General features: G+C 50.7%; 1 protein-coding gene across 7 annotated transcripts in view; it reads right to left on the bottom strand.

Moving 5' to 3' along the window:
• Positions 1 to 19,308, bottom strand: part of GTF2I (general transcription factor IIi) — a 1,662,009-nt gene that overhangs the window by 57,736 nt on the left and 1,584,965 nt on the right. The window lies entirely within an intron of this gene.

Genomic DNA, 19,308 nt, shown 5'->3' with positions numbered 1-19,308 from the left:
CAAGTCAACAAACGTCACCTAAGAGGCTTGCTACCTCCCCCAACCTTTTCCAGGGACAATGGGCAGCAATCTATACACAGTACTCCCCCACACTTTGAGCCATCTGTCAAATGTGACACCTAGGGTTGCACATGCCTCATCTGTACAATCCTGAGGAGGTTTCCAATGCCCAGAAAGCATGCAACAAACCAGGCAGAAACTCCGGGCCATAAATCCAGGAGTGAGTGGGGACTGTGTTGTCCTAAGAAGGGTGGGCTGTGTGAACCTGTATGCTTCTTTCTTACCCTGCTTGTTCTACGCACATCTATTCACAGTACCCCTGCTCCTCGCCAGTCTTTTGTAATGTGTTGTGAGAGAAGACTATGAGGAGGCGGACTTTCATACCAAGAAGGCATTATTCAGAATTGACCCGCAGCGCCTGCACGTCAATTCCATTTCAGCAGGGTCTCTTATCAGAAGAAGGCCAGCCCATGCGGGACATAGGTAGGCCTATATCAGCTCAGCAGGGCCACCTCTAGATAATCCATAACTGTGAGAAAGTGCCATCTTTCTTACATGGTATGCCCCCACTTTTTGCTGAATTGCTGATGTACTTTGACTGAGTGTGCCCTGGGCTCCTGTCAATCAGGTGCCCAGGGCCTGTGTTCCTTCCCTAAAACTGTATTGAAGCCTAAAACCAATTAGCATCTCTGGCCACATGTCAGTCCCTAGTAAATGGTACCCAAGGTGCCCACGGCCCTGTGACCAGAGAAGGCCCCTAAGGGCTGCAGCACTTATTGCGCCACCCTTAGAGGCCCTGTACACACACACACTGCCTTTGCAGGCTGAGTGTCTTGGTGCAGACCAAAACAGAGTCGACATGGCACACATCCCTGTGTGCCATGCCCACAAACACACTGCTCTGGCATACCTCAGTCACCCCTCTAGCTGGGTGCACTATGCCAGGGGTGTGGGTACAGGTGCATGAGCCCTGTACCCCTACAGTACCCTGGTCCATTCCTGGCCCCTGTAAGTGCAGGGCTGCCACTGGCCAATGGTGCTGGGAGGTTGTCATTACGAACTCCACAGCACCATAATGGCTACACTGAAGACTGAGAAGTTTGGTATCAAACTTCTCAGCACATTAAACCCACACTGATGCCAGTGTGGGATTTAATGTAAAATGCATGACAGAGGGCAACGTAGAATTGCCCCCTGAAACTAAACCACAACCCATGTCCTGACTGAGAGGCTGCCTAGGCTGCTACCCACTAGACAGGTTGCTGGCCTCCTGGGTAGAGAGCCAACCGCTCTCGTGGGCCTGCATCAATGCACATCCTGGGGCGAGGATGGGCAGGGTAAGCTTCAAAGGCATGCCGCCTTTGTGAGCCTCCCCAGACCACTTGCTGTACTCAGCAACTGGTCCCCACTGGTTCTGACCCCCACTCTGGCGGGAAGACTGGCAGGAAAACCCAAGGGAGGAAAGGGGGTATGCCAGCCTCTGCCCACCCCACCCCTCAGGTGGGGGAGGCGAGGTGAAGCACGACTCCGGGCTCTCGCCATCTTGAGGATGGGGAGCCCTACCCAATCAGGACTAGGCTCCTGCCCCCCTCCCACTGGAGAGTGTCAGGACAGGGGGTGTACTCACCCCAGGAAAGGGACCCATTGGTGCCTGACCTATCCCTACCTGTAACGCCGCTAAATTTAGCATTTAGGGGCACCCTGAACCTTCCTTTCTCAGATCCCGATTCCGAAACAAGAAGAACAAGAAGAAAGAAGACCTGACGTGCAGCTGCTAACAAAAGGACAACACCAACTGACTTGACCCCAGCCCTACAGGCCTGTCGACCCTCGAACCTGTTTCTGCGAAATCCCGGCATCTCCTGTGGTCAGCAACCTCGAAAACCCCGGAGGACCTGACTACCTTGCTCATCTAAAGACTAGGAATCCCACGAGCAGTGGTTCTGCTCAAACAGCAACAACCCCTGGTGTCAGCCAGGAACTGCGAATCCAGCACACTGCACCCGCCGAGCCCGGCCTGTGCCTGAGTGAATAAAGACCACGAGGATGTCCCCCCAGAGACTGTGACCAAGAATCCAGCACCCAAGGACCCTCCTCGACGCTCCTGACGACGCCTGCAGCCTCAACTCCAGGGACCCCCCCAACAGCGACCAGCAGAGGGTAAGATTTCCTGACGCCAAAAGACACCCCTGCCCCCGGCGCCCTGCGGTCCCCTGTGCCCAGCTCCTGGGTGCCTACCTAACCTACAGCTCCCCATCTTACCTCTCGAAGTGGTGGTCGCACCTGAAGAATCTACGTCCCTGAGCTTGCAGCCTTTGTTCGTCTCGCAGCTTTCCCATTGAAATCCATCGAGCGCCCGACGGCTCAAAAGTACCCTGCACCCAGCCGCCCGAGTGCCCCTGGAAGTGCAGCATCTCTTCTATTCTACTTCCCCACTTGCCCTGTGTAAGTGACCAAGAGCTCCGCTCCCACAGCCGCGTGGCCTGCCTGCTAGGAGCCACCAACCAAAAGCCCCCTACCCGCCATAGGCTACCATTGGGCCTACTCTCTATGCACCCGGCTGCCCTTCTGCCGCTGAGGGTGTAACAACTGTTCCTACCTGACCCTGGGAGACCCCTGAGTCTAACCCCAGAACCTTAACTCTGCCAGTCGAGTACTTACCTGAAAGCCGATAACTCACATTTTCTCCATAGGGTAACATTGACTGGTTTTCACTTGGAATTTCTTCTGTTGAGTTTTGAAAATTTAAAATATTCACTAAAAATCACCCGATCAACGAAAACGAAATTACTCACCTGTTACCAGGAGAGATCCCAGTGCTGGATCTTTGTGCCCAGCACTGACCCTAAAAAGCAATTACAACTGTGATTTTCCGATAACCAAACTTTTCTCCATAGGATAACATTGCCAGGCTCTTGCCAGAAATTCTTCCAAGTGTCGATTTTTGAAACATACAAATATTCCTTAAAAATCGCCTGTGTAACAAAAACGATTTCTTTCAACTGTTTACAGGAGATGCACCAGGGCTGAATCCAGGATCCAGCCCTGAGTAAGAAAAACCTAAGCAAAGTAATTGATATTGCATTTACTTAAAGATTCCCATTGAGCTCAATGTTATAATTGTGTTTCACTTGTGTTGCCTATTGCAACAACTGTAACTATTGCATTTAAAAGTCTATTGCTATTTGAAAGTATTCAACTAGGGCATCTCCTTCTGAGAAATTATTTTTGATACCTACTTGTGGTTCTAAAATAAAACAACTATATATTTTTATATACAAAACCATTGGCCTAGAGTTCAGTTCTTGAGTGTGTGAGACCATTTGCTGACTGAGTGTGTACAACAAATGCTTTACACTGTCCTCTGATACTGCCTTACTGCTCGACCAAGCTACCACTTTAGAGAGTAAGGTTATATCTAACTTTAACCTCTGCCAAACCTCTGGGGACTATTGGACTCTGTACACACTGTACCTTACCTTGGTGCAGTATATACAGAGCCACTTTCGTACAATAACCTAGAAATTGGATCCTTCATCTGAGGAATTGGGTGCTTTATTGGGGAAACAAAAAATAAAGCAAACATTCCAGCAAGATCTAAATGAAAAGTATATTTTATGAGAACTTTCTTCAGAGAGTGGTTGGGAACCTGAATGCTGAGACTCAAGTGCTAAATCTCGAACTTAGCTTCAGTGTCTGATCAGTGACGTTATCCAAAATGAAGACAATTGATAACAGTAATTCCCTTGCATATCTATTTCTCCAACCTCATACTTTTGACATTACTATCTCTATACTATTTCTATTACATCTATGTATGTCATGGGTTTCAGCCAAAACGTTTTATGTTTACTTGACTAATAGGACCCCACTAAAATACTCTGTTGAGCATATTCAATGCTAGTAAACAGTGTAAATTATAGATTAACAGTAATTTAAAATTTCGAAGGCACACTTCTGTCCACTAAAATGCAAATCTGCCCTTCTTAAATCGTCCCCTTAGATCTCCTAGCATTATATTCCAAAGTTAGGACCATGTATTGAGGCAGCTCATTCTCTTGAGTATCATTTTCAGCAGTGACCTTTTGGACATATTTGCGTGCACAACAATGTTGGATCAGTTTCCCTGAAACTAAACTTGTTTACACATCTAGCTTCGCCCAACATTATCCCAACGCCCTGACCATCACGTACAAGGTCTAGTTTTGCACGATGTACAAATGTCATCATTATCTTCATCTTTGGGAGGACAGGGCTGTCTACATATCCATAACATCACTAATCGATACGCACATCACAAGGCTGTTTTCTATTATTAAAGATGAGTATCTCGATAGATTGGTGGGGGAGGCACTTTTGCTGACACGGAAGGTCCTTGCATGCAAAGAAATCACCACGCAGCAGTGTGACATCTCGTGAGTGGTGTCCAGTTTGTGACCAAGACGGGGTCCATCACTCTATCCCATCAGGTAATGGGGTTGGATGGTCCCTTGGGGGGATTCTTGGGTTTACACCTCCACACACTCTAGGTGCACTCGGAGTAGGGTTTGCATCGTAGGAGTATGCCCGATTACTGCCTTGTTTTATATGCCTGCATATATACATGGTTTTAGCACCATGTTAGAACACTAACTACTATTTACGATTTTGGTGCTTGCAATCACGTTTACCTGCTTCAGTCTACTAATAATTGCAGCCCACGTATTTTATGCAAGAATAACATTTGTCCAATAAATATTAATGAAAACGTCCCACTGTGTATTCTCTGTATATTTCTCTTAGAATAAGAGAGCACGGGTAACAAAGCGAAAAGTTCTGTACTGTTTCCATGATCCCTGAGGAGACAGGTTTGCCATGTTCAGTCAATCAATCAATCAGGGGAATTGTAAGTGCACTACTCACTCGTGAGGGTCTCAAGGCGCTTGGGGGGGAGGGTGGGGTAAGCAAGCTCCGTTCAGTCAAAGAGCCAGGTCTTGAGGGGGCGCGTCTGATGTCGATCAGGAATTCGTTCCTAGTCTTGGCTGCGATGTAGGAGAATGCTCTTCCTCCTGTTCTAGGGATGCGTGGTGTCTCGGCGAGGTTGGTAGATCTGAGGTTTCTTTTGGATGTGTGGAAGGAGATTCTCTTGTTGAGATGTTGGGGTCCGGTGCTGTGGAGGCATTTGTAGGCATGGGTGAGTATCTTGAAAGTGACTCTCTTCTCGACGGGGAGCCAGTGGAGGTTTCGTAGGTGTTGGGTGATGTGTTCGCATCGAGGGATGCAGAGGACGAGTCTGGCTGCGGTGTTCTGTATTGTCTGGAGCTTGCGGAGTAGAGACTTGTTTATCCCGGCGTAGAGGGCGTTTCTGTAGTCTAGTCTGCTAGTTATGAGTGTGGGGGTGACGGATTTCCTTGTTTCTGGGGGATCCATTTGAAGGTCTTTCGGAGGATGTGGTGTGTGTTGAAACAGCTGGAGGCGACGGCGTTGACCTGTCGGTTCATGGAGAGGGAGGAATCGAGTACCATGCTGAGGTTTCGGGCGGGGTCCGTGGGGGTCAGGAGGCTGCCGAGGGCGGTGGGCCACCAGATGTTGTCCCATGCAGGCGCGGAGGTTCTGAGGATGAGGCTCTTGATTTTCAGATGGAAGTAAGATCCGAGCTTGTCACAGAGGTCCTGGGAAGGGGTGATGTCTGTGGTTTCGCTGGGGGGCTTGGTAAATTCCTGGATGATGCTGAAGAGTTCCTTGGAGTTGCTGGAATTGGCAAGGGTTTTGTTTTGGATGAAGCTCCTTCGGGTGGTTCTGATGCGTTGGCGGTATTCCGTCATGGCGTTCTTGCAGGTGGTGTGGTTTTCAGACGTTTTGCTGTTTCTCCAGTTCATTTCGAGACGTCTGCAGGAGCTTCTGGCTTTCTGAAGGTCAGTGGTAGACCAGACGCCCTTCCTGGGACGCTGTCTGTCGGAGTTGCGTAGGGGTGCGAGCTTGTCTGTGCAGTTGGAGATCCATTTGTTCAGTTCTCTGGCTGCGAGGTTGGCGTCAGTCGCGTTGATTCGCTGTTGAGTGTGGAGTTGAGCTGGTCCTCAGTGACTCTCCCGGCGAAGGTCATTGAGAGGAATATTAATGCCCAACTAAATAAATTCTTACAAGACTCACAAGCCTTGGACCCAACACAGTTTGGATTTAGAGGGGGTCACAGCACTGAAACCGCGCTGTTAAAATCCACCGAAGAGATCAGGAACATTTTGGACCAAAGAGGGAATGCCGCCCTGATCATGTTGGATCTTTCAGCGGCATTCTATACCGTCCACCATGGTATACTAATGGAATGTCTACTGGAAGTAGGAGTCAAGGGCTCTGCCTGGAATCTTCTTAAATCTTTTTTGACGGATAGAGTACAAACTGTAGCCTTGGATGAGTTTGAAGCTAAATCATTTTCTCTGCCTTGTGGGGTTCCCCAGGGATCATCACTAAGCCCGACTCTTTTTAATGTATATGTTTCCTCACTGGCAACGCTTGTTGAATCATTTGGGTTTACATTAACCTCATATGCTGATGATACCCAAATAGTGGTTAACCTACTCCCAGGCGGTTCTGTGAATACTTCATTAAGGTTACAAAACTGCCGTGGGAGGCTGGATGGCAAAAAACTGCCTAAAGCTCAACTCCAATAAAACGGAGGTGATTCTCTTTGGCAATAATCCTAATCTATGGACACCAGTCTGCTGGCCGGCAGATCTTGGCCAACTCCCCACACCAGTAGGGAAAGTAAAAAATTTGGGAGTATGGTTAGATGGTAAACTGAGCTGCAGGGACCAGGTAAATATAGTTGTCTCTACTACCACCTACATTCTCAAATCCTGTAAAAAAATCATGCCATTACTCCCAAAAGCAGTACAACAAACAGTTGTTACCGCTCTTATTATGCCAAGATTAAATTATTGCAATGGTCTGTATTTGAAAATGCATGAAGGGGATCCTTAAATAAGTTGCAGATTCTGCAGAAAGCGGACGCCAGATTACTTACAGGTATTCCTAGGACTGACTCCATCTCTGCTCAAATTAAAGCTCTGCATTGGTTACCAGTGAGGAAACGCATTCAATTCAAGGCCATGACTGGTTTTTAAAGCCCTTCATGGAATTGGGCCTGAATTCCTAAAACAGCAACTCTACTGGTACACCCCCAATAGAACCTTACGATCTTCTGACGCCAAATTGGCAACAGTACCCAGGGTGAAGAAGGCCAATTGGGGTGGCAGAAGCTTTATAGTCAACGCAGCAAGAGCATGGAATGCTCTTCCTTTATCTCTAAGAAGTACGACTAATCTTCAGGTATTTAGAAAGACATTAAAAACATTGCTCTTCACTAACTGATCCTCCATGTTTCCCCCTTGACTCGGTCCCTCCTTAGGCCTTCTCGAAGGGCCGGGACACCTTTTCGGGTACAGCTGCGCTCTATAAATGGCCATAACATAACATAACTGTGCTACAGTTACTTCGCGGCGGTGCGGAGCAGGTTTGGGCAGCTTGGGTTTGTTGATGAGGAAGTGTACGCAGTGGTGGTCCATCCATGGTGCTTGTGTGATGTGGCTGAAATGGATGTTGTTTCCTCCTGTGAAGATGGGGTCGAGGGTGTGTTCTGCCTTGTGGGTGGGTGTGGTGACGAGCTGTTTCAGTCCGATGTTGGCGAGGTTGTCCAGGAGGGTGGTGGAGTTGGGGTCACTGGGGTTGTCGAGGTGGAAGTTCAGGTCTCCGATGAGTATGTAGTCCATGGAGGCGATGGCATGGAATGCGATGAGGTCAGTGATGGTGGTGGCGAATAGGGCGCGGGGGCTCGGGGGACTGTAGGAGAGGTTGCCGCGGAGTGTGGTTCTAGGGCTGGTCTGGACCTGGAAGTCAAGGTGTTTTTTGTGTGTGATGGTGAGTCCTCCCCCTGGGTGGTTGGGACAGTCCTTTCTCTGGATCTTGTATCCGTCCGGGATTGCGATGGCGATGTCGAGAGCGGAGGAGGCATGGGTCCAGGTTTCTGTAAAGAAGGCGACGTCTGGTGAGAAGGTGTCAAGGAGGTTCCAGATCTCTACGGTGTGTTTGAGCAGAGAGCGCACGTTGAGGAGGATGCACTTCAGGGCATTGGCGATGTTGGCGGCAGGGGCGGTGGTAAAGGTCTGGCGGCAGTGGTTCCGGAGAACTGGCCGTGGATGGTGTTCTAGCTAGTCTACAGGTCAACATATCATCATATCATGCGGGGGCGTCTGGAATCAGTCTAGACACCAAGCATTTAGTTTCTGTTGTCCAAACAATGCGCAGATCCTGCAAATTGGTAGGAACTTCACGACACTAAGGAGCTTTTACAATGAGGTCTTACAGCATTTGATCAGTTTCATGAAGGTCACTTAAATCTGATTTCTTTAAAACTGAAATCTTCATTTACTGAAATTTACAACATTAGTTCTCATTTCAACAGGTGCAATAATAAATCAAGAACTCAGTTATAGTTATTGTAGAATTGCAGCATACATAATAGGGCAAGTTACATACCTTTGTTAATTTTTTATCTGATGGCTAGTCTAGCTTGATGCAGATTACCTATCTTGATTAATACCCACAGGTATCATACTGAATTTGGGAAATTTTACACATGTAGAGGCGATCAATGATCAAGCTTCACTAGCATTACTACCTGGATGTATCGGCTCCATGAAGGTTCTGTCTAGCACCCAATTACACCAGTTTCAACACATTTTTCCCAACTATTGAGCCAAAGAAAACGACAGTGCTGGACATAGTTTATTGTAGGATAAAAAAAAACTTTAAGGAAAAATTTAACATGCGCTGACAAAGCCAATAGTTCAGGCGATATCTTCCATCCTTTGGGCTTTGTTGATGCTGTTTTTGTGTCTTGTTAAGGGTTTTGTAAAATATTATTGGGGATGAGTAAAAAAAACTATTGTCTATAAGCAAGAATATTTTTTGGTCTCAAAGAACAAACTTTCTTGCCCAGCATCTCTGCGCTTCGGGGGCGGTACCTTGTGACTCCGCCTAGACGTCCTCCGCGCGCGTGACGTCAGCGAGGTCACATAAGCCCCACCCCGGCGCGCTGACGTCAGTTTGCTTCGGAGAACTCAACAGGAAAGCCAAAGCAGGAAGAGAGCCAACCACCTCTGAGGAACAATTGTGGAAGCCAGGTGGTAGCACCAGGCAGCACAAAAGTACCAGAAGATATATGAGAGAGAGAGAGAGAGAGAGAGAGAGAGAGAGAGAGAGAGAGAGAGAGAGAGAGAGAGAGAGAGAGAGAGAGAGAGAGAGAGAGAGAGAGAGAGAGAGAGAAACCATAGACCACACAGTGAGGGGCCACAAGCCCGGAACAGAGGGGTAACAGCAATCCACCCCAGACTACACAGTCAAGGAGGGACAGAGCCTCTGAAAGGAGCAGGAGGCCAAGGTCAGGCAAAAGAACCCCCAGCGTAAAAGACTGCAAGGGGATCAGAAATTGTAACAACAAAGGGAAAAGAGCAAAAGCAGGCCCCTACACTGGAGAGAACCCAGCTGGAGGGAAGTCCGACAGGCAGAAAACGAAAAGGGCCCCCACAGAAGACAAGCCACCCAGAGGGAGGCTAGTGCAGAAAACCAAGCTGAGGGTCCTCGCAGAACGGGGAGGAAGGGTGGGTCGTGAAGGAATCTGCGGCTAGAATCGTCTCTATCAGATACATCGTTACCGAAGGTAAGTAACTTGTACATCTGATAGAGACTAATAGCCGCAAATTCCTTAATGTAGAATAGATACCCTAGCCATACCCAGACGTGAGGAGGACCGGCGAGAGAGCCTCCCCACCAGGAGAGACTAGGGCCCCAGCAGGGGACATGGCACAAGAACAAGAAGGAAAGGGCCAGGATACCTAAGCCCAACCAAGAGAAAGAGGGCGCCCAACACCCCGCGCGGGCAGACAGCGCCTCATAAGCCTCAAGGAACGCAAGGGCCACCTCGAACCCAGTCAATCAATCAATCAATCAATCAAGAAATTTATAGAGCGCGCTAATCACCGGTGAGGGTCTCAAGGCGCTGGGGGGAGGGGGAGCGGTGCTGCTACTGCTCGAACAGCCAGGTCTTGAGGTGTTTCCTGAAGGTGGTGTGGTCCTGGGTCAGTTGTAGGTGGGAGGGGGAGGGAGTTCCATGTCTTGGCGGCCAGGTAGGAGAACGATCTTCCTCCGGTGGTGGTTCTGCGGATCCGTGGGATGGCAGCGAGGGCGAGGGTGGCGGAGCGGAGCTGGCGGGTTGGAGTGTAGAACGTGAGGCGTCTGTTGAGGTATTCGGTTCCGGCATTGTGTAGTGCTCTGTGTGCGTGGGTGAGGAGCCTGAACGTGATTCTTTTGTTGACGGGGAGCCAGTGCAGGTCTCTCAGGTGGGCGGTTATGTGGCTGTGTCGGGGAATGTCCAGGATGAGGCGTGCGGATGCATTCTTTATGCGCTGGAGTCTGCTCTGAAGTTTTGCTGTGGTTCCTGCGTATAGGGCGTTTCCGTAGTCCAACCGGCTGGTGACAAGGGTCTGGGTGACCGTCCTTCTTGTTTCGGTGGGGATCCACCTGAAGATCTTTCGAAGCATGCGGAGGGTGTTGAAGCATGAGGACGAGATGGCGTTGACTTGTTTGGACATGGTGAGTGAGGAGTCCAAGATGAATCCTAAGTTGCGTGCGTGGTCCGTGGGTGTCGTTGGGGAGCCCAGCGCGGTGGGCCACCAGGAGTCGTTCCAGGCAGATTGTGATGTTCCCAGGATGAGGACCTCCGTTTTGTCTGAGTTTAGCTTTAGGCGGCTGTATTTCATCCATTCCGCGACGTCTTTCATTCCTTCCTGGAGGTTGATTCTGGCGGTGGCTGGGTCTTTGGTGAGGAGAGGATCAGCTGGGTGTCGTCGGCGTAGGTGATGATGTTGAGGTTGTGTTTGCGTACGATGGCGGCGAGGGGGCTTATGTAGACATTGAAGAGGGATGGGCTGAGTGAGGAGCCTTGGGGTACCAGTGAGAAGAGGTAGAACAAAAGGCAGGGCCCACTATAAGAAACATGGGCATAGAGATAGAAAAGAGCTGAATACACCTCAGCCGCAAGCAGCGGGCAAGGTCGGAACGGCGCCACTGCCAACAGCACAGGCGGAAGAGGAAAGGCACGGTTGCGCGAAGCCCCAGTGGAACCAGAGGCAGGGGCGCATGGAAACACATTAAGATCACAACAGGGGAGGAGAACAAGCAGGCCTGCACGGGCATGCGCCACAAGTAACAGGTAACACCACGGAACAGCGCACCCCGGACAAGGCAGACGCTAGCCGAAGGTAAAGGCCAGGGAGGGCCAGGACAGACACTGACCCACGAAGAAGTGGAGGAACCGGCAGAAAAGAAAAAGAGACGGAGGACGGCCTAAGCCTGCCACCAGATCACAGAGGCCAAGGAAAGCCAAACTTTCTGGAGCATCAGAACAAGGACCAAGCCAAAACACAAGACAAAAATGCAGAACCGCTACAACCCGATGCCGCAGACGTAGCGACAAGGGGAAGGACGGATCTAGCGCATGCTGCTCCAATACAATTGGCAAGAAGATTGCACCTGCGACATACCATGACGCCACGGAGAGCAAGGAACCCAGAAAGGGTGACCATCCCCTCCCCAGCACAGAACAGAGCTATGTAATAGCTACAACTACCCAACATAGGGTAGGTAACGTCCCAAGAACCATGGAAACACCTCTTAGGAAACAATTTCTGCAGCAGAGGACAAAACAGAAAGACCTGCAGAAAAAACCTGCAGACAGCTTACCAAGCAGCCAATAAAGAAGACACAGAAGGCCTAATCTCAGGGCCTACCAGGCTTACCAACAGCCAAAACCACAAGTCAACAAAGGGCCGGACCAGCAGCCAACAGCACCAAGGGCCCAACAAAAGGACCCCAAGGGCACAGGAACCATACAGAACACACAACCCTGGCTACCCGTTACAAGGCCCGAGGAAAAACAACGGAGAACACCTCCCAAAACACAGACCTACAGTCAGGTCACTGAGGGGTAGGGGAAGGGGGGGGAGGAGGGGGGGGGGAGGGGGGGGGGGGAGAGGAGGAGGATGAAGCCCCGCAAGAAACCTCTGAATGGCAGAATCCGCAGGGGCGTGGAACAACAGAGTGCCATCAAAGGGAAGGTCAACCAGCCGTTCCCTAACGTTCTCAGGTAAAACACTATCCTGTAGCCAGGCATGGCGATGAAGGGCCACCGAAGTAGCCATGGTACGACCAAGTACCTCCGAAACGTCCAGAGCCAAGCAAAGAATAAACGCCGCCAGCTCCCGGCCATCCAACACATGGTGCCGCAGATCAACGCAGACACCCTTCTGAGAAGCAGAAGACATAAGGGACTCCGCCGAATCCCACAAGCAAGAAGTGGCGCTGGCCAACACACAAAGAGTGTTAAGGGCCCACAAGACAGCACTGGAGGAGGCGAAGATGTTGTGCCCCCAGGAATCAAACCACCGGGCCTCCCGTGACGGGGGAGACAACATCGATGGCAAGGAGGGAAAGACAGTCTGTAAAAGAGGGCCCCTGGTAGAAGGGTGGAGGGAAAGACAGACAGGATCATGTGGAGCAGGACAGTGGCGGTGCAGAAGAGGATGGGGAACCAGGTCCCCCATGGCAGGACGCCCCCAGGCCCCCAAAAGAGAATTGTGGAGCACAGCCTCGAAGGGAATAAGCAGCTCCCGTCCACCAGAGCCCTGATGGTGAACCTCCAGCAGATGATCCGTGGGGAAATGGGCAGCTGGATCGCCCATGCGCAAGATTCCTGCAGTCGTGAAAACAGCCCAAGGGAAGGCAGCACTCACCTCCGTAGGGCCCCACAGCGGGGAAAGCAGTTCCTCGTGGGCGACGGCAGCAAGCTAAGGCGGCCGTCCCCCAGCCCAACCGGAGGAAGGAAAGGCCAAGCTCAAAAAGGAGGAGGGTGGACCGATGAATGGGGCACCTGAGGCGCCTCTAGCGAAGAATGCTGGAACGGTGACGGCGAAGAGCCGTCCTTAGAGGACGCTGGGGAAAAGGCCACGACGCGGCGACCCGTCTCCGGTGAAGATGAAACCAACAACTGCCGAACCTCTGAAGAAGAGGGGGCGTACGAAGACGAATCAACGACCCGACGTCGTCCCGGCGCCGTAGAGTCCGCCACCGGCATCAGGTCAACGTCGATCGGTGCCGAAGGGGACGCCGGAATGACCTCCGCCACAATGTGCGGCACAAGAGACAGAGGCGGCTAAGGAACTGCGCCGAAAAGGCGTTGACTCGATCTCCGACGAAGCAGCCGCCTGCGTGGAGGGACGAGAGGGGCCCGGGGGCACCGTCCGACCCCTAGCCGGCCCCTGCAGCGCCGTCAGGGCCAGCAACCGCCTGCGCCTGAGCGGCATCACCCGGGCTTCGGACAAGGCCCCAGAGGACCGAGGGGGACTCGAGGACACACCCCGGGCCCCAGCAATCTCCCGCGTCAACACAGGGACCCCGCGGAAGTTTGCGGTGAGGCAGAGGTGCCGTGGTCCGAAGGGCCGCACCCCGACGTCACCACATTCTCCGAACCTGGATCCGAACCGGTTGGTGCCGGACCTGCCAGCGACGTCACAGGAGTCCCCGCACGCGGCAAGGGATCCGCCGACGTCCCAGGAAGAGAAGGAGAAGAAGGAAGAGCCAAAGAGGCCTGCAAGGCCGCCGCATAGGCCTCCATATGGGCTCTGGTCGCCTTCGTGCAGGGAAACAGCGGATAGGGTGGCGACGCGCAGGGCCGCACCACCCGCGGAGAACCCACACCCCCAACAGGTCGGGGACCGGGCCTCGGGGACAAACTGCGACACTTACCAACAGGTGAGCGACGCCCTTGCATCCTGGGAAAAGGACGATGTCTGAGACGGAAGCGGCAGTTCTTGAAGCCGTCCGTGGGGGGATGGACGTGGCGACGCCGCCGACCTGGACAGGCATGCCGAAAGGAGTTTCATCCGGCGCTCCCGCCGGGACTTTGGCTTCATTTGCTGACAGGCCTCACAATCTGTGGAGTCGTGGTGCTCCCCTAAACACCACATGCAGATGGGGTGAGGATCCGTCACCGACATCTGGCGCGCGCAAGACGAGCACGTCTTGAAGCCCGAAGGCATTCGCACACTGTTCTCAAGAAAACGCTCAAAGCGGGAAAAGAAGGCCTGAAACAGGCCAGGAACACAATCCGGATCCGCATTGCATGCGGAAAAGAAGAAAACTGACGTCAGCACGCCGGGGTGGGACTTCTGTGACCTCGCTGACGTCACGCCCGCGGAGGACGTCGGCACGCAGAGATGCTGGGCAAGAGAGTTTTCCAGGTCCAGTCTCACGCCTGGGGATAATTCTACGTTAAGGAATCTGCGGCTAGTAGTCTCTATCAGATATCCTTAACACAATGGCTCAAAAATCCATCCTCACCAAGTGAACACGCTCGCTCGCAATACACATCCTAGATACAATAGAAGCCAAAACAACCCAGGTAAGGGAGACTGCAAATAGTAAATGGAGACTGGCATGAGTCAGAGGTAGAGGCACACACCGGACTATAGGTTAATGCTGCCACCGCTGTCAGTCTACCACAGGCTAGGGTAGAAAAGGCAGTAGCCACTCTCAGTAAAGGAGGGCTGCACTTTGCGTGTACCCTCGACCTCAGATCCAAGCTCTGGGGTCACAATCCATGTAAATAGGGAAACACGTGGCTCATTTTTACTGGGTTAAAAATCAAAAAACCTACAGCAACTTGCCAGTGACTTTCCACGTGGTTCACATAATGTAGGTAATGACGCTCAGAGCCATGAAGACGACTTTCTGGCTCAAAACAGGATGAGAGCTCTGCCACAGTGAAAAATCCACAGGCAGATACTGTATCCACCAGAAATAGCGTTACCGAAGGAAAGTTACTTGTTCTTCTGATGAATACATCTGCCTGTGGATTCCTCAACTTTTGAATAGAATCCCCAAGCAGTCCAGCTCTCAGAGGAGGGTGCCTGCCTGCACCAAAAAATCCTGTGGCACAGAAGAACAAGTTACTTACCTTCTGTTACGCTTTTTCTGGTGGATACAGTATCTGCCTGTGGATTCCTCATCTTATGAATACCCCCTGCGCCAGCATTCAGTGGGAAATTCTTTCCTAGCTCTCCCACGTTGACGAGGACGTCACAATAGCACGGCTCCGCTCGCGACACCGTATGATGTAGTCGGAGCCATAAGAGGACCTCGTCGGCGTGCTGACGTCAGTTCCACCCATTTTTTCCGTGCCACCGAGGCAAATGGCCAGGCGGACCAAATGCAAACATGGCATACCAAATATATACACATATATAAATTCACAAATGCATAATCAATAAAGACAGAGAAATGGCAACTGAATAAGCACTTCTCATTAATAAAATAACAACATGATGAAGACATATTAAAAATAAAACATTTTTTGGTAGAAACAGGTGGACAACGGGGAGGCGGGCGGGACAGTGAGGAATCCACAGGCAGATACTGTATCCACCAGAAAAAGCAACGTGTTCTTCTGATGGATACTTCTGCCTGAGGATTCTTCACCTTATGAATAGATTCCCAAAGCCGTACCTCTCCTGGAGGGGGTGTCCACCTGACTAGACCAAAAAATCTTGCAAAACAGAACAAGCAAAATGGCCTTCCCTCCTAACCTCAGAGTCCAAGCAGTAATGCTTCGCAAAGGTGTGGAGGGAGGCCCAAGTTGCTGCCTTACAAATGTCAACAACAGGAACACCTCTAGCCAAAGCAGAAGAAGTAGACTTAGCTCTGGTGGATATCATCAGGAGGGTCCTTCTTGGCCAAGGCGTAGCAAATCTTGATGTACAAGATAATCCACCTGGAGAGAGTTCTCTTGTGCACAGCCTTGCCTTTCATCTTTCCAACATAGCCCACGAAGAGCTGATCGTCCAGCCTCAGATCTCTTGTCTGATCCAACTAAAAGCTGACAGCTCTCTTAGGGTCCAAACGATGCAGTCTCTCCTCCTCCTTGGATGGGTGAGGGGGAGGATAGAAGGTAGGTAAAGTAATGGATTGTCCCAAATGAAATGGGGTAACCACCTTGGGAAGGAAAGCAGCCCAGGTCCTTAAGACCAACTTATCCACATGAATGGTCAAAAAAGGAGCTTTCGAACTAAGAGCCTGAAGCTCACTTACCCTCCTAGCCGAGGTAATGGCAATCAAGAAAACCGTTTTAAAAGAAAGAAGCCTCAACGGGCAAGTATGAAGAGGCTCAAACGGAGAACCCATTAAAAAGGTAAGAATGAGATTCAAGTCCCACTGAGGCATAATGAAAATTGTGAGAGGGAATTTCTTTGTAAGGCCCTTGATGAACCTCATGACAATGGGGGACTTAAATAAAGATGGCTGGTCCGGCAAACATAGAAAAGCCGACAAGGCCAACAAATAGCCCTTAACAGTGGCTACAGTACAACCTTGCTGAGCCAAAGAAAGTGATAACTCCAGAATATTAGAGAAAAGGGCCTTCAAAGGGCCATTGTTTCTCTCTCTCTGCACCACCTAACAAATCTGGACCATCTGGAAGAGTAAACAGACTTAGTGGAGTGTCGCCTGGACGATAAAATAACAACCACTATATCCGGCGGGAGAGAGAAGGAACTCAGGTTGCCCCGTTCAATCTCCAGGCATGAAGGTGCAGGCTCTGGAGGTGGGGGTGTAGAACCTGCCCCTGCGACTGAGAGAGGAGGTCTGCCCTGAGAGGGAGACGGAGCGGAGGGTGCGATGAGAGGTGAAGTAGATCTGTGTACCACACCCTTCTTGACCAATCCGGGGTAATCAATATAACTTGGGCCTGGTCTTGGCGAATCTTCCTCAGAACCCGAGGAATCAAGGGTATGGGAGGAAACCCGTAAAGAGTTGCGAGCTCCAATCCAACTGAAACGCGTCCCCCAGCGCTCCCCGCATTGGTTACTGAAAACTGCAGAACGACGGGCATTGCGTGTTCCCGTGAGTGGCAAACAGGTCCAATCGAGGAGACCCCTACATCTGAAAGACGCAATGGACCACCTTTGGATGAAGCCGCCACTCGTGATCGGCTGAGTAACGCCGACTGAGACTGTCCGCACGAACATTCAGCACACCGGTCAGATGTTATGTTATGTTACCTGGTTTTATATAGCGCTCAGCTGCCCCAGCAAAGGGGCATCCCGGCGCTTCTTGAACAAAAAAAACGGCAAACAACGATTCAAAGAAAAGAACCGAGTCAGACCTAAACACCCCATGAGAACAAATAGGTCTTAACGGCTTTCCTGAAAGTCAAAAGTTCGTCAATGGCGCGGATATGGGCAGGAAGTGAGTTCCACAGCTTGGCAGCTAGTACACTAAAAGAGCGGCCACCGGCCCGAACCCTTTTAAAGCGTGGGACTATAGCCAGATGCGAGCCTGAAGATCTTAGGGACCGCGATGGTACATATGGTAAAATAAGCTGTTCGAGAATCGGAGGGGAAGAATATTTCAAGATCTTAAACGCGAGACATAGAGACTTAAACTTAATTCTTTGAGAGACCGGGAGCCAATGTAGACCAGAAATAGTTCTTTTTGCTGAGCATGATCTAGGCAGGCCGACCAGGGCTCTAGCAGCAGCATTTTGAACTCGTTGGAATCTGCAGAGTTCGGCCTGATTGGCTCCGAGCAAAAGGGAGCTTGCATAATCCAACCGGGACAGAATAGTAGCTTGTACAATAAGCTGTCTGGTTGGAGCATTGAAAAATTTAAAGATAGGTCTGAGTCTACGCAGGATCCCGAAGCACGTGGCAGCAGTTTTCTTGGTATAAGAAACAAAACTAAGTTTAGAATCTAGCCGAATGCCGAGATTCTTTACCTCAGTAACAGGAAGGGGGGTAGGGCCAAGCTCCGGTGGCCACCAACGATCTCCCCAGGCTTGACTCTGCTTGCCAACAATCAACACCTCGTTTTTTTTTGCATTTTTTTATTGCAAGCAGTTATCTGTCAGCCAGCGGGCCACAGACCTAATTCCCTCGCAGAACTTGGTGGCTTCTAGGTCAGATGCCCCACTAATCGCAACCGCTAGCTGCGTGTCATCAGCGTAAGACACCATAGTCAAATTACAACGCTTGATGACTGCAGCCAGCGGCTGGACATAGATATTAAAAAGTGTGGGGGTAAGGGCCGATCCCTGTGGAACACCCTGAGTGATGGAATGGGGCTCAGACTGGTAAGGAGGGGTAACGGCCCTAAAAGTCCGACCAGATAAAAACGATCGGAACCAGTCAAGTGCCACATGATCGACACCAGTCTCAACCAAGCACTGTAATAAAATTAAATGGGAGACGGTGTCGAACGCGGCACTGAGATCTAAAAGTACCAGAGCCGCCGTTTGACCAGAGTCGACCAAAGTTCGCAGATATTCAACCATAGAGAGAAGCGCGGTCTCAGTACTATGGCCGGGCCGGAAACAATTCTGCGAAGAATCTAAAATATTAGCAGAATGGATATGATTACAAAGGATGGTGTTAACATAGGCCTCGGTCAATTTCGCCACCCACGGAAGAAGAGAAATGGGGCGATAGTTCTCGAACTTTAAAGGATCAAGAGCGGGTTTTTTCAAAATAGGCATAACCTGTGCCTGTTTCCAACTGTCCGGAATGGAGCCCGACTTCAAAGATAGATTAACAAGCTCGCAGAGCAAAGGGAAGTAGAGTGATGCCGATTCCCTGAATTGAGCAGGTCGAAGAGGATCCATAGGGGATCCCGATTTGACTTTCCCTGCGATCTTATCAAATTCATGCAGCGAAAGTTCAGGAAAAGAACACAAACCCATGGTAGATTCCGAGTCAGGAACCCGTTTCTCCGGGCAGATGGATGAACTAGGAAAAGAACGGTAGATAACTTCCACCTTTTCCACAAAAAAGGCTGCCAAGCCTTCACAATGACTGGCTGAACAAATATCAGCAGCTGGAGCTCTACTAGCGGTAAGATCCTTGAGTACCTTGAATATTAGCTTAGTGGAATTAGAGCTCAAGCTAATTTCGCGTGAAAAATAAGCGGCACGGGCTTTACAAATCGCCCTATGATAAATTTTTATCTTGGCGAGGTACAGTGATTTTAGACCAGGCTGATATGACTTGCGCCAGACTCAGCTTGCTTACAGGATTTCCTTAGGAGCCGAAGTGAGTCGTCATACCAAGGACTAGGTCCGGTACATCGGCGCTTACACTTCCTGGTGGGAATCAGGGAGTCTAGAGCACTCGTCAGCCAGCTACAAAAGTGATCATAGCCCACCGCAACGTCAGTAAAAGAGTCCAAAGG

This window comes from Triturus cristatus, chromosome 3_2 (genome assembly GCF_964204655.1).
Source record: "Triturus cristatus chromosome 3_2, aTriCri1.1, whole genome shotgun sequence".
NCBI lineage: Eukaryota > Metazoa > Chordata > Amphibia > Caudata > Salamandridae > Triturus > Triturus cristatus.
This window is presented reverse-complemented; position numbering and strand designations above follow the sequence as displayed.